The sequence below is a fragment of the Myodes glareolus genome, chromosome 10, assembly GCF_982192425.1.
Source record: "Myodes glareolus chromosome 10, mMyoGla1.1, whole genome shotgun sequence".
Lineage (NCBI taxonomy): Eukaryota > Metazoa > Chordata > Mammalia > Rodentia > Cricetidae > Myodes > Myodes glareolus.
In genome coordinates this window covers 75,946,752-75,961,113 of record NC_142035.1, presented here as the reverse complement: position 1 = coordinate 75,961,113, position 14,362 = coordinate 75,946,752, and the positions used below count along the sequence as shown (strand labels likewise).

The following is a 14,362-nucleotide window of genomic DNA, read 5'->3' as shown; positions in this document are numbered from 1 at the left end:
AACACTACTGTGGTGGCTTTGGGGCCACTATCCCTTCTTCAGTCAGAGTCGGTCTTCCTGGGTCTCTCGCCCCGCCTCCACCAGCACTTCCAGCGTGGCTCTTTCACCGCCAACATGCAGGGTTGCCATGACTGCCTTTCCCAGTCAGAGAAACCCACCCACAGGCCAATGCTGGTGACTTCTGCTAGCACCATCCCAGAATGATCTGGATTCCCAAGCCGCAACTGCCACGCAGGCAAAGATAATGAATGCTATACATGAGGCACTTCAGGCACTGAGGGGGTTTAGTCCTCGCAAGAGAAGAGGGTCTCCTCGCTCTTGTGAAGTCTTTCTGCCGGTTCCACTGACCCACAGCCACAGCCAAGGTCATAGCCCTCTAGCCCTGAGCAATCCCCTCGGTATGGAGGCGGCGGCTCGAGAAACAGGTGGCGCCACAGCTGGGCTGATTAAAGGCATCGTCAGGACTGTCTTGGGAAGTGCCTCTGAAGAGGTGTGCAGGTGGCAAACCTTGCTTAATTATCGATGTGAAAGGCCTGTAAACTGAGACCTCAGGAGGGGAACATTCCTGCTTTGTCTCCGGCAGGCAGAAAGGGGCTGGTTGGGGCCTGAGAGCCATTAACTTCAGCCATCTGGGGCGGGCGGTTAGAGACACCCCAACCGGTAAATCTGCAGACAGGCCTGCGCGACGCCCCAGCAAGAAGAGGAGGATGGCCCTGGGTATGAAAGAGCCAGTTCTAGCCAGAGGCAGGAACGGCAGTTGTGGGACCTGGTTGATGTTCTGTAATGTCAGGTTAGGCTGATAGGGTATTTTATTGAATGGTATGAATTCCAGCTCCAGTAACAGTGCCCCAGTGTCAACAGTGAATGTAAATAGATTATCTTATAAAACAAGAAAACATGTGCACAGTGTCCCCACCTCCCCCCTGCCTGAGCCCATGAGCCATGAGACCACACTTGGCACCTGCAGGATCCTCCCCCTTTCTCCCGCAGCCCACACAATGGCACCCTTTATGCGCTGCCTGCCAGGCTGCATGGGAAGGGCACGCTGTGTGTGCAGTTGGACCGCAGGAGGACTGTGCACGGTAATCATTAACCCGAAATGGCATTTACGATGATGAGGTGGTAGTGCGTGCTGCTCTGCCTTCATCCATCCAGCAAACAGAATGTACTGACTGGAAACAGGTAGGACCAGTTACAGCCAGGCCCTCAGAGACACAGTGTTCCCCTGAAGAGTGAGCCATGCATAATGGGCCCATTGACTAGGGCGGCAGGTGCTCGCTTTCTGGTCAGCTCCAATACAGGCATTGGGCTTAGAAGTCATAGGCATGGGTTTCTATCCTTTTCTTGATTTTTAGACAGGCTCTCAGTATATAGCCCGAGCTGGTCTGGAATTCCTTACGTAGTCCAGAATAGCCTCCAAGTTGCAGTCCTTCTGCCTCAGTTTTCCAAGTGCTAGGGGCACAGGTACATGCCACATCCAACTAGTTCCTAAGCAGGAACTAGTTCCTGGGGAAAGAAATAACCCAATCTAGGCTAAAAGCTTCTAAAGGAATCCATGAGGAAGCAATGGCTGGCTAGTACCCCCGGGGACTGCTTAACCGGAGCGAAGTATTGTTGCCTTTGCAGAAATAGCTTAGGAAACAGAGGCCAGAAAGTCTTTAAGAGTATCTGGGGAAGAAGAGGAGAAAGCAATGAAAGAGTTAGGTAGTTTCTGCAAAATCACACAACCAGGTTTGGCAGAGACAGGGAGAAAGTGTGGCTCCCTGTTTCTTGGGTACTGGCCTCTTTGCAAGCTGAAGTGACAATGACCTGTGTTTGGTGGCTCAGTGTTAAACAAGGCTTCTTACATGCCAGGTCCAGACTCTGAGCCTTATTTATGCCCCTCACATCTTACTTGGTTAGAGAAGAAGTCGGCCATGACAAACAGAATTATATAGAGGGGGTCTCAGCCCAGCTCAGCAGCCTCAGTGGAAAGACAGACAGACCCTTTCCTGTCCTTGGGCCTCACTGTCCTCCCTGAAGAGAGAAGGGCTAAGGGCAGCCATTGCCACAGTACTCACATTCAGCAGACAGCCCCTGCTGAGTTCCTCCTGCGGTCGCGGCCCCAGCACCCGGTGATGAACGGGGAAAGAGGAAAGACATTAAGTAAGTCAGGAAGCACTGAACAGCACCCTAGGGTGGACCTCGCGTTTCTCTCCCGGGGAACAGATTTGAGCACTCCTGAAAAGAAAAAAAAAAGTGGCCTGAATGCATTCATTTAACTCTTCAGAGTCATATCCTGTATTTTCAGAGTTGGTGACCTGCCCAGGATCACAAGGAGATTGGGCAGCAGGTCTGCGCAGACTCGCTTTGCTCACAGACTATCAATTTGAGTAGCCCTCCATCAGCCGCGGTCGTCTCGGCAACAGGAAGAGGAAATGCCGCCATTTTCCGTGGACAAGGTGGGATATCACTGGCTGAGTCCAGACACCGTGTGCATTACCTACATCATCTCACAGATTTTTAAATGTTCCTCCAAGCTCTGCATCAAAGCTCAGAGAGCTGTGTTCATCAAGGTTCATGGTTTCAAATCTAAACTTAAGCAGTGTGCCTACAGAATCTGCCATCTACTCAGTACAGGGCACTCCTTGTTGCGAGCCGGAGGGATTTGGACCCATGGCTATATGTTGGTTGCTTTTTTTTCCTGCGGTGTCAAAATCCCTGACAAACAGCAACTTAAGGTAGGACATTTCTTTCAACTTACAGTTTAAGGGTGCAGTTTGTCATGGTAGGGAAGTCATGGCTGCTGGATCAGGAAGCAGGTGGTCATGTGGCATGTGTAAACAAGAAGCAGAGGGCTGCTGGGCTTGCTTTCTCCTTACTCAGTCTGGTTCCCTAGCACATGGGATGGTACCATGCACACTCATGGTGGGTCTTTTCTCCTCAGTTCAACCTCTTCAGATATAATCTTAAAGGTGCACCCAGTGGGATTTCCACAGTGGTTCTATACCCAGTCTGCCTAACAAGACTAACAAACAGTCTCTGATTTAGACTCAAGTTATGATTTTTGTTTTGTTTTGTTTTGTTTTAAGTGATCTCAGGATCCCAGAAAGCAGAAATGAGGGCAGAGGAAGGGGAAGAGGAGGAGAAGAGACAGGAGAAAGATGGACAATGAGAGAAAGAGGGAAGAAGAGGAAAGGGAAGAGGAAGAAGTACGGAAGAAGAGGAAGAAAGAAGAGAAGAAAGGGGGAGAAGAAAAGAAGGAGAGACAGCAGTAGAGGTAACCAGAAATACACCCCAGTGATCCACCTCCTCCTGTCAAGCATCAACTTCCACAGCCTACACAATTTCCCAATAGTCCATTCAAAGTGGATCTAAGTCAGAGCCTTTGTGATCCATTTACCTCTCAGTGATTGGATCTCCCTGTGGGTGTCAAGCCTTCCACTTATGACCCTTTGAGGGCATTTCATATCCAAATCATACCGAGGGGCAATACATTTAGTTTCTATGGTTCAAATAATAGTGGCAACCCCCTTAAGGTGCATATGTTGGCTTGGTTGCTGGGTTCACTATGGGGAGACATTGTGAACCTTTAAAGGATGGAATCAGATCAAGCAGGATGCTCTGTTGTAATGTTCAGGGCACATGTCTCCAAAGGGGATTGTAGGACTCCAGCCCATTGCCTTCTGGCTCATGATACGAACAGTACACTTTGCACCTCACTGGAACACTAAAGCAATTCCACAGGATGATGGTCTCCAAAACTATGACATAACTAAAGCATTTTCTTTCTAAGTTGGTTGTTTTGGGTGTTTCACTATAGTAGCTTCTCTTGGCCACACTACGTGGTACCCATCCTATGGAGACTTCTCCAGATGTAGCTGGAGTCCAATTTCTCTACTTCATCTCTATCACAATGACTCTAGGTGAACATTATCATCTCCAGCATGGAATTCCAAAGTCTCTCCACCATTCCCTTTCTTCTAAAGCCCCTTTACATCCGAGAACTCCAGTGATTGTTTTGAAATGTGTGCCAGAGCATGCTGCTTCCCTGCTTACAGCCCTTCTATGGTATCTGGGCTATAACAACATTCATTCCTGTCCAAGACCAACAAGCTTGAGTCGTGATTTTCTTCTCCCACCTCTAAGTGCCACTGTGCTCTTGCTTTCCCCAGCTGCACTCTACCCATGCTGACTTTACTTCTGTCGTTGTTGTTCAAACATTGCAAGTTTGCATTTTCTTCTGCCTGGAACACTTTCTGGCAGATCTGGCATTCCCTTTCCCAACACTGCCACCTCCTCAGCCAACAGGGACCATCATGGGTGAAATGGCTTTCCCACAGCCCAGCTGCTCTCTACCAGGTTAATCCACTTGGGTAGCTACATGGAAGTTATCTTCTTGTTTCCTTGTAAGCTTTCTCTCAAATCACATTGTAATGTGTGGCATACAAAAGTTGGTATTTTTCATGTAGAGCAATATGTGTTTAGCTCTGAAGCCATTCCCTCATATAATTTATTAGTTTGTTGAATGAATTCGAATTAGTTTTCACTTTTATTCCTGACTTGCTCTTGAAGGTAGTGCTAAAGAAGAACACACATTAAGCATCCTAGATATAGGTGGTGTGATAGCTCAGGAGATGAAAATACTTGCAGTCAAGCCTGGCAACCCAAGTTTCATCTCCAGAATCTCCATAATGGAAGGAGAGAACTAAGTCTTGCAAATGTCCACCATAGTGTGTTAACACACACACACACACACACACACACACACACACACACTGCAATTTTTTAAAAAATCCCAGAGTATGTGCTTACGAAGAAGCACACTTGAATAGTCCAGACACTCCCCTAATCGGCCAACCTTAGAGTCGCTAGAAATTTCCTGGGAACTAGCTGTATCTACTGGATCAGAACATTCAGGGATGGTCCTGGAGACTTCTGGTTATTGGCAGAATATAGACCAGTGTGGAAACCACTAGGAGCCAAAATTCCTAGCCAACTGAGTGTTTTTGCCTCTGCCCTTGCATCTGAACTTCGGGAAATTAGTCCCAACCATAGAAAAATACTTGGCATATAATGATATTTATCTCCTCTTATTTATGAAAGTGAAAATAACCTAACTATCCAAAAGTAGAAGAAATGATTAAGAAAACCATGATGAGGTCACTTGCTGGGTATTGGAACTATGGCTATCCATGTGCTTATTTCCTATGTGGAAGCGTATTCATGTTTTCATTCTAGAGTGTAAATTGTGTGACTGGTGTGAGAGTGGTCCTCTTTAGCCTCATTTATAACCTTGGCCAAATAACTGTTACCTTCCTTTGAGCTTCAATTTTCTTATTTTTAAAGTGAGGCTGCTTATACCTGGCTTATGGAGTTATTATAAGGAATAAGTCAATTCACACAGCTCAACATTAGATAGCCTTATTATGTGCTTCTACTTAAGGGGAAGAGAGGGCTGACATTAGAATACTAAGAATGACAGTTCTTAGTTCGTTAGAGCTGATGTTTTCTCCATTCTTCGGGGATAATGGTTCCACTAGCACTATAACTTAATAGACACAGTGATACTCAGGTCCCCAGCACTGGGGTGGAAAGCAAGCAGAACAAAGATAAACACTGCAAGGAATGTTAAAATAGAAGATTTGAGGTTTGTATAAATTATACCTGCATGGGTGCAGCAGCTATTTGGTCATGCCTATATCCAGCCACTGTGGGGACAAACCACAATTATCACCTAATTACAAGAAAAGTCTGACTGTAGAGCACATGCTTCTTGCTGGAAACCACATTGCTTCTCCCAAAATGTTCTTTTTTTTATTGATTTTATTGAGCTATACACTTTTCTCTGCTCTCCTCCTTTCTTTTTCCTTCCCCTTAAACACTCTACTATGGTTCCCGTACTCCCAATTTACTCAGGAGATCTTGTCTTTTACTACTTCCCATGTAGATTGGATCTATGTATGTCTCTCTTAGTGTCCTTATTGTTGTCTGGGTTCTCTGGGATTGTGAATTGTAGGCTGGTTTTCTTTGCTTTATGTCTAAAAGCCACTTATGAGTGAATACATGTGATATTTGTCTTTCTGGGTCTGGGTTACCTCACTCAGTATGATGTTTTCTAGATCCATCCATTTGCCTACAAACTTCAAGATGTCATTATTTTTTTCTGCTGTGTAGTACTCCACTGTGTAAATGTACCACATTTTCCTTGTCCATTTTTCGGTCGAGGGGCATTTCCAGGTTCTGGCTATGACAAACAATATTGCTATGAACATAGTTGAGCACATGTCCTTGTGGTATGATTGAGCATTCTTGGTTATATACCCAAAAGTAGTGTTACTGGGTCTAGAGGAAGGTTGTTTCCTAACTTGCTGAGAAATCTCCATACTGATTTCCAAAGCAGCTGTACCAGTTTACACTCCCACCAGCAATGCATGAGTGTTTCCTTGACCCCACAATCTCTCCAGCGTAAGTTGTCATCAGTGTTTTTGATCTTGGCCATTCTTACAGGTATAAGATGGAATCTCAGAGTTGTTTTGATTTGCATTTCTCTGATGACTAAGGATGTTGAGCATTTCCATAAGTGTCTTTCAGCCATTTTAGATTCCTCTGTTGAGAGTTCTCTGTTTAGGTCTGTACTCCATTTTTTTTATTGGATTATTTGTTCTTTTGATGACCAATTTCTTGAGTTCTTTGTATATTTTGGAGCTCAGACCTCTGTCTGATGTGGGGTTAGTAAAGATCTTTTCCCATTCTGTAGGCTGTTGTTTTGTCATATTGACCATATCCTTTGCTTTACAGAAGCTTTTCAGTTTCAGGAGGTCCCATTTACTAATGTTTCTCTCAGTATCTGTTCTGCTGGGGTTATATTTAGGAAGTGGTTCCCTGTGCCAATGCGTTCAAGTGTACTTCCCACTTTTTTATTCTGTGAGGTTCCGTGTGGTTGGCTTTATGTTGAGGTCTTTGATACATTTGGACTTGAGTTTTGTACATGGTGATAGATAATGGATCTATTTTCATTCTTCTACATGTTGCTATCCAGTTATGCCAGCACCACTTGTAAAATATGCTTTCTTTTTTCCATTTGATATTTTTTGCTTCTTTGTCAAAAATCAGGTGTTTGAAGCAGTGTGGATTAATATTTGGGTCTTCTATTCGGTTTCATTGGTCTGTTTTTATGCCAATACCAGGCTGTTTTCAGTACTGTAACTCTGTAGTAGAGTTTGAAGTCAGGGATTGTGATGCCTCCAGAAGTTCCTTTATTGTACAGGATTGCTTTGGTTATACTGGGTATTTTGCTTTTCCATATGAAGTTGAGTATTGTTCTTCTGAGGTCTGGGAAGAATTTTGCTGGGCATTGCATTGAATCTGTAGATTGCTTTTAGTAAGATTGCCATTTTTACTATATTAATTCTACCTACCCAAAAAGGTGGGAGATATTTCCACTTTCTGGTGTCTTCTTCAATTTCTTTCTTCAAAGATTTAAGGTTCTTACCATACAGGTCTTCCACTTGTTTGATTAGAGTGACTCTGAGATATTCCATGCTATTTTTGGCTATTGTGAAAGGTGATGTTTCTCTAATTTCTTTCTCAGCCCATTTATCATCTGTGTATAGGAGGGCTACTGATTTTTTTTTTAGTTAATCATGTATCCTGCTCATTATTGAAAGTGTTTATGAGTTGTAGAAGTTCCTTGGTAGAATTTCAAAATGTTCTTATATTTCCTCTGCTATCACATTATAATTCAGCCCAACATGATGACTTTTAGCACCATGGATATTCACTGAGTGCATACTGAGTGTCTGCTTGAAAGGAAACAGCCCTTGCTGGCTCCCCAGAGACTTTGCACATACCCACACAACCCACACAGGTAGAGGTTTGAACTGCAGCTTAGCTGAGTAAATGTCTATGCTCTTCTCAGAGCCCCAGAGCATGTGAGGATGTAGAGATGTACTAGGACCATCTCCCACTGCCTGCCACAAGTCACATAGCAGTCATCAGACCCCTTTGGGTTGCTGTTGTCACTTTCTTTGAAAAAAATAATAATTTACTTGATTTGATATATATGTGTTTCACCTGTATTGTTTATGTAACACATGTGTGCCTTGTGCCTCTGGAGGCCAGAAAAGGGTATTGGATCCCCTAGAGCTCTTAATGGTTGAGCCATCACTCTAGGCCCTGGCATTGTCTCTTTTGGACAAGGATCACCCAGGGTGCTCTTTGGCTTCTTTTCACTGTGTAAATAATAAACTCTCTAAACATGGTGAGTTGTCTCTTTAGTTGTGAAATCCTGTACACCATGGCCTTTCTCTTTTTTTAAAAAGTGTATTCTTTTGTGTGTGTGTGTGTGTGTGTGTGTGTGTGTATGCACATGTGTGCATGCGCACAAGTACAGGTAGTACATGTGTGTGATGTTTTTTGTGACATGTGTGTAGTTATCTGTGTAGGCCAGAAGAGGGCATCAGATCCCCCAGAGCTGGAATTAGAGATAACTATGAGTCTCTCAATCTCCCAGTGTGGATGCTGGGAACTCAACCTACAAAGTCTGAAGGGAAAAAATAAGAGCTCTTAACCACAGGGCCACTTCTCGAGCCCTGCCTTTCCCCCTTTTGTCAGTAACATCATTTTATTATGCTCTCATGGAATGTATATTTCAGTGACAGGCTGCAGAACTGGACTCAAAGAGAAAGTAGGTCTGTGTGGCAGGAAGTTAGATGGAGCTAGAAATAAGTAGAAGGAAGGAGATCAGTGTTTTAGGTTGAGAATGGGTAGTCACATTCAGGGGAGTCCATGGCAAATGATTGAGTGCTCTCAACAGCCAGAGGACTGTTTAGCCAGAGGGAAGAGCTGGAGCAATAAGCTCAGAATGTTAAGGAAGAGCTGCTGAGTGGAATGAGGAAAGGCCAGAACAGAGGAAGGAAGGGAGTGAACAGAAAGGCAGAGCTTATGAAGGGCTATGTGTGCTCATGTGTTTGTGTGTGTTTGTGTGCGGGTGTGCATGCGTGTGTGTGTGTGTGTGTGTGTGTGTGTGTGTGTGAAGACAGAGGTCAATGTTGCACGTTTTCCTTGGTCACTCTTCACTTTGTGTACTTAAGCTAGCAATGGGCAGCTAGCTAGTCTATGGTCGAATGTGTATGCCAGGATACACAGTGATAGCAATACGGAATAAAGCACAATTCTTGACTCTGAATGTATGTGATCTATTAGGGAGAAGAGAGAACCCCTAATCTAAGAAAATAGAAAGACTGTATTTTAGCATTACAGTAGATTTTTGTTTTATAGACTGGAGACTATAATCAAAGATTTACATTGAAACAGAAACTGGGAATTTAATTAGCTATAAAGAATAGGTGTGACGTACATGAGTCCTTTGGGCACAGAGCAATTACATGAAAGTCTCATGGTGAGAGAGAACCAGGCAAGTTTCCAATAGGAAGACAGTCTTGAAGAATGGAGTCCTCTATTGGGAAACGATGGGAAATGAGAATTAATGGGATCAACATACAGGATGCTAGAGCTTAATGTCCCATGAAATGTAACTTTCTCTCTCATAGTACAAAGGGTGACTTTTCCCTGTCCAATTGTCCAGATATATCAGTGTTGTCTTTTTCTCTGTTGCCATTTCTTACTCTGGTTATTCAACTTGTTAAGTGAAGCAGGATTAATAAAAACACAGAGAGAAATTGGGGTTCAGCCTGAAGGTCAGAAAAGCAAAACAGCAGGCCACTGGCTGTTACCTCTATCTCAGTCTGAAATGGCCATCCTGCCTCCAGGAATCTCAGAATGAGACTGTGTCTGAGAGCTGTCTCCTCCTGTTTTTTAATCTTCTCTAGGGCTGAGATTAAAGGCAAGAATCACCCAGTTTCTCTGGCAGCTAGTGTAACTACTGGGTTTAAAGGTGTGTGTTACCTCTGCCTGGTCTGTAAAGCTGACCAGTGGGGCTGTTTTATTCTCTGATCTTCAGGCAAGCTTTATTTATTAAAGTACAAATGAAATGCCACTACAGTTAAGGTTGAGTTGCAGGGGTGTGTGTGTGTGTGTGTGTGTGTGTGTGTGTGTGCTCGCGCGCGCGCATCTCTTGTCAGTCCTATGATCTGAAAATACTTTCTTCTGGTTGATTATCTCTGTACCTTCTTAGTAGTATCCTTTAACACACAGACATGTTTAGCTTTGATGAAATTTAGTATTGTTTATGATTTCTTCTACTGTTTGTGCTTTTGGTGTTATTTCTCAAAACCCACAATAGATGTTATAATTTAAAATATTCAAATTAAATTAGAGTAAACTCTTTATTTGACACAAAAGATAAACACCAAGAGACAATGTGACTATGCATAGAGAAAATCCTAAAGGATTTATTTTACAAAAATAATAGGATTCATAAGTGAGTTTAATAAGATTGCAAGGTAAGTCAGTGCATAAAAGTCAATGGGAATGGCAAAGAGGTAAGCGCACTTGCTGCTCTAACCTAAACTCAGTTCCAGAGCTCACTGGAGGCGTCTCACACTTACCTGTACAGTTGACTCCAGGGGATCTGACACCCTCTTCTTCTGCACTCTGTGAGCATTGGCACTCACATACATACACTGCGCATAGCTACAGAGACACAAAGACACACACAATTTTAAAATAATTTTAAAAAATCAATTTTTTTCTATGCCAGAAAGAAATTAAAATTGAAGTGGATGAACAATAGTATTTAAAATAGTATCAAAACTGTGAAATACTTGGAACTGCTTTGAACAAGCTATATACTAGACTTTCATGCTGCAAATCTTAAAACACTTTAGGATATAATCTAAATAAAAACAGAATTATACGAAGCACAACAGTTTGAAGGCTGGCTACTACTATGATACTAATTCTGTCTTATTTGATTGATTGGTATTTGATTTGATTGGTATGATTCTAGTGAGATAGACTGTTTTTATACAGAATGACAATCAAATTCCAAATCTTATAGTGAATAATGAAAGATCCATAATGGCCGCAATGAAAATTTAAAAATAAAAATCCAGAGAAATTGCATTATCTGAGCGAGTACTATATTCTTCTATAAATTTTAGGAATTAGGGCTGGTGAGGCAGCTCTGTGGGTAAGGATGTTAGCCACCAAGCCTGATGATCTGAGTTTGAGATCATGAAGTTTGAAACATGCTAGAAGGAGAGAACTAATTTACACAGTTGTCTGACTTTCACACATGTGCAGTGGCATGCATTTGTGTGTATGCACGAGCAAACACACACACACACACATACACTTGCTGTGGGACAATGGTCTATACCCTGTTACGTATATTTTAAATAAATGCTGATTGGCCAGTAGCCAGGCAGGAAGTATAGGCAGGGTGACCAGGCAGGAAGTAGAGTCAGGGCAATGAGAATTCTAGGAAAAGGAAACCTTTTTCTGCAGTCGTGACCCAGCCTCAGAGGAAGCAAGATGTGACCAACTCATCAGAAAAGGTTCCAAGCCATGTGGCTAACACAGGCAAGAATTATGGGCTAATATAAGTCATAAGAGCTAATAAGAAGCCTGGGCTAATGGACCAATCGGTTTATAACTAATGGAGACCTCTGTGTGATTTCTTTGGGACTTAACAACTGCGGGAACTGGGCTGGACAGAAAACTCAGTCAACACTCACACATACACACACACACACACACACACACTAAATATAAGTTATAAGGATTATAGTAAGACATTAGAATTGTTGTTGAAACAGGGTCAGGTTAATCATAGCCAAGAATGATTTTGAACTCTTGATTCTTCTGCCTACCCTTCTCAAGTATTGGGATTACAGATCCATGCCATATGCCTTGCTGTGTGTTCATAATACAGAGATAGACAGATGAAAAATAGAACAGAAGGACACACACACACACACATTTTCATTTTTTTCTGGAATAGAAAAAAATTGATTTTTAAAATTATATATTTTTAAATTATATGAAAATTGATTTCAAAAAAGATACCAAAGTAATTTGAGAGAAAAGAGTAGAATTTTCATCACAGTGGGCGGCAACTGCTGAATATCCACACAGAAAAGCATTGACCCTTCATTCACCTTATACCATATTCAAACAATTAAACTTGGAGGGGATTATCGACATTAATATCAGATTTAAAACCACACAAGTTCCAAAGTAAAACAATTTTTTGTGATGTTGAATCATGCAAAAACATCTTACTGTGACACAAACCCTGCAACTCCTTGTGTGTTTCATTCATGCTCACCTAACAGGATACAGCCCAAGTACTTATATATAGCTGTTCTTAGATGCAGCTCACGATACAAAGAAACAAGCTGGCAATGCATGAATCCAGTTATATGACATTTGGAAAGAGACAAAAACATACACTGGTAGATATCAAATATGTGATTACTTAGGTGTGAGAGGAAGACTGAGTGGCAGAGTCCCAAAAGAACTCTTTGAGGTGGTGGGTTGCTACCAGTTTAATGATCATGACAGCTACCCAGCAAGGCATTTTCCAAAACGTATGGAGATGTATGCTTTAGAAGAAGAATCTTGTTTACACACCATACTTGATTTGCAAGTGATTTCAGTCATCAGCAAGAGATAACTTTCTTGAAAGTGAGAGCAAGGAAGTGCACATTGACCGGTGGGGAAGTCTGGGTGAGGGGAAGGAAGCAAAAGTATTATAATTTGTTTTGCAAAATTCTCTGATGATGGAAACACAAGTGGTAAATTTGTTGTTGACAGGAGCCGTGCAGTGTTGAAAGCAAAAGGTCATTAGCACAACATCCCCAACTCAGTGGGAAAGTTTGAAACCCAGATTGTGGTACCGAGCTCAGGCAGAGCATAGACCATCCTGGAGTTGGAGCGAGAGGAAAGGCATGGCATGCAGGCGAAGATGCTGATAGTTGTGGAATCTGGGAACTCTTTCCTCATCCTCTGCATTTTCTCCATGAAGTAGAAAGTCATCAGGTGAGAGATGCTTTACTCTTAAACGGCTACTCAACCTATGGCTGACTGCTTCCGGGAGTTTCCACAAGACCAAGACTTGCATAGGGTTGTATCACCAAGAAACATTTCCAAAGCAACGAGAAGACCAGCAAATAGGACCACACGATGACTCTCTGCTGAAGCCCTTTTCTCCTGTACTGCATCTCCACCATGGCTTACAAAGTTCCACGTGACCCAGATCTTTTCAGGTCTTCACACCTCTTAATATGCCCTCTTGCCCCTGGCTGGCCACACTGATCTCTATCAACCCATCACAGTGCTGTCTAGCTCACAGGGCTCAAAAGAACAGTCCATACCCTGATCTGTTCTTTCTTCTGCTTCCCAAAGGCTTACCTCATCTCATCTTTAGAGCACTGCATAGTTTCCAGATTCTCAGACCTTCCTTCCCTGGCTATAACACCTGATGATTTCCGTAGTCCAACTGCCAGACTTCCCATCATGATCTAATTGCTTTTATTCTGCACATGTTCCCCATAGCCTTTTGAAACCCTGATATGGGACAGAGAACAGTCATATATACAAAAGATATCTGTATCTATTTATGGAACCCTGACAGCATGGCAACATTCTCAGGAAATTAATCTTTATCTATAATAAACAATCCAGGAAGACAGCCTACTAAAAGTAAAACTTGCAGAGTGGCAAATTTCGCTCTGTAGTGACAATGTAGGAGGCCAAGCAACAACTTTCAATGGTAGTTGTTGCCCTAAATGGTCAACACTTGATTAATAGTGGAAAGATTCCATAAGTTTTGTCTCTGCGGAACAATTAGAGAAAATCAAATGTTTTCCCCTAATCAATCACACAGGTACCTAACTCTAATATCTCAGCCAATTCAGTCTCTCCATACCATCAGCGTCCAGTCAGGAATACTTGATGCTGTTCCTTTTCCCAGTTTGAATTTCCCACTTTTCCAGACTTACACAATGTAATAGTGACTGATAGTCCTGCCTCAGTCTCCCTGGCAAGTTCAAAACAAGTGGCTTTTGTTTCTCATATGGCTGGATGTTTATTTCTATAAGACTACAGATGGGAATGAACCATGTTTTGCTTATAACTGTATCACCAAGCGACGATGCCTACAAACATTGGTAAACACTTGGTAAACACTTGTAGAGTGAATGAATGTCCGACATCATGAGCTGTATAGGGAATCCTTCTCCATGCTGGCTTCACATTCACACCTCACTGTATCAACTCCTAAGCCCTCAAGTGCACTTTTCTCAGTGAGACCCCTGCCTGTGCCCATCATCCATTCCCTGCATAACACAACTAAGATCCTTTCTCTTGCACAAAACTGATTTTCAGGTCTTCTAACTCTCAACCCCATTCCCCCCTCTCGTGTGTGCACCACATTCCACCTCATTTTGTATTTATGTCTTGCCCTTCACTGGTT

At 42.7% G+C, this 14,362-nt stretch overlaps 1 long non-coding RNA gene across 1 annotated transcript; it reads left to right on the top strand.

The window, feature by feature from the left end:
• The first annotated feature begins 2,221 nt into the window (after positions 1–2,221).
• On the top strand, positions 2,222–8,246 carry LOC148120703 (uncharacterized). The gene is made up of 2 exons (XR_015739113.1): positions 2,222–2,720; positions 3,072–8,246. It is a non-coding gene; the product is annotated as an uncharacterized LOC148120703 (long non-coding RNA).
• The last annotated feature ends 6,116 nt before the right edge of the window (positions 8,247–14,362 follow it).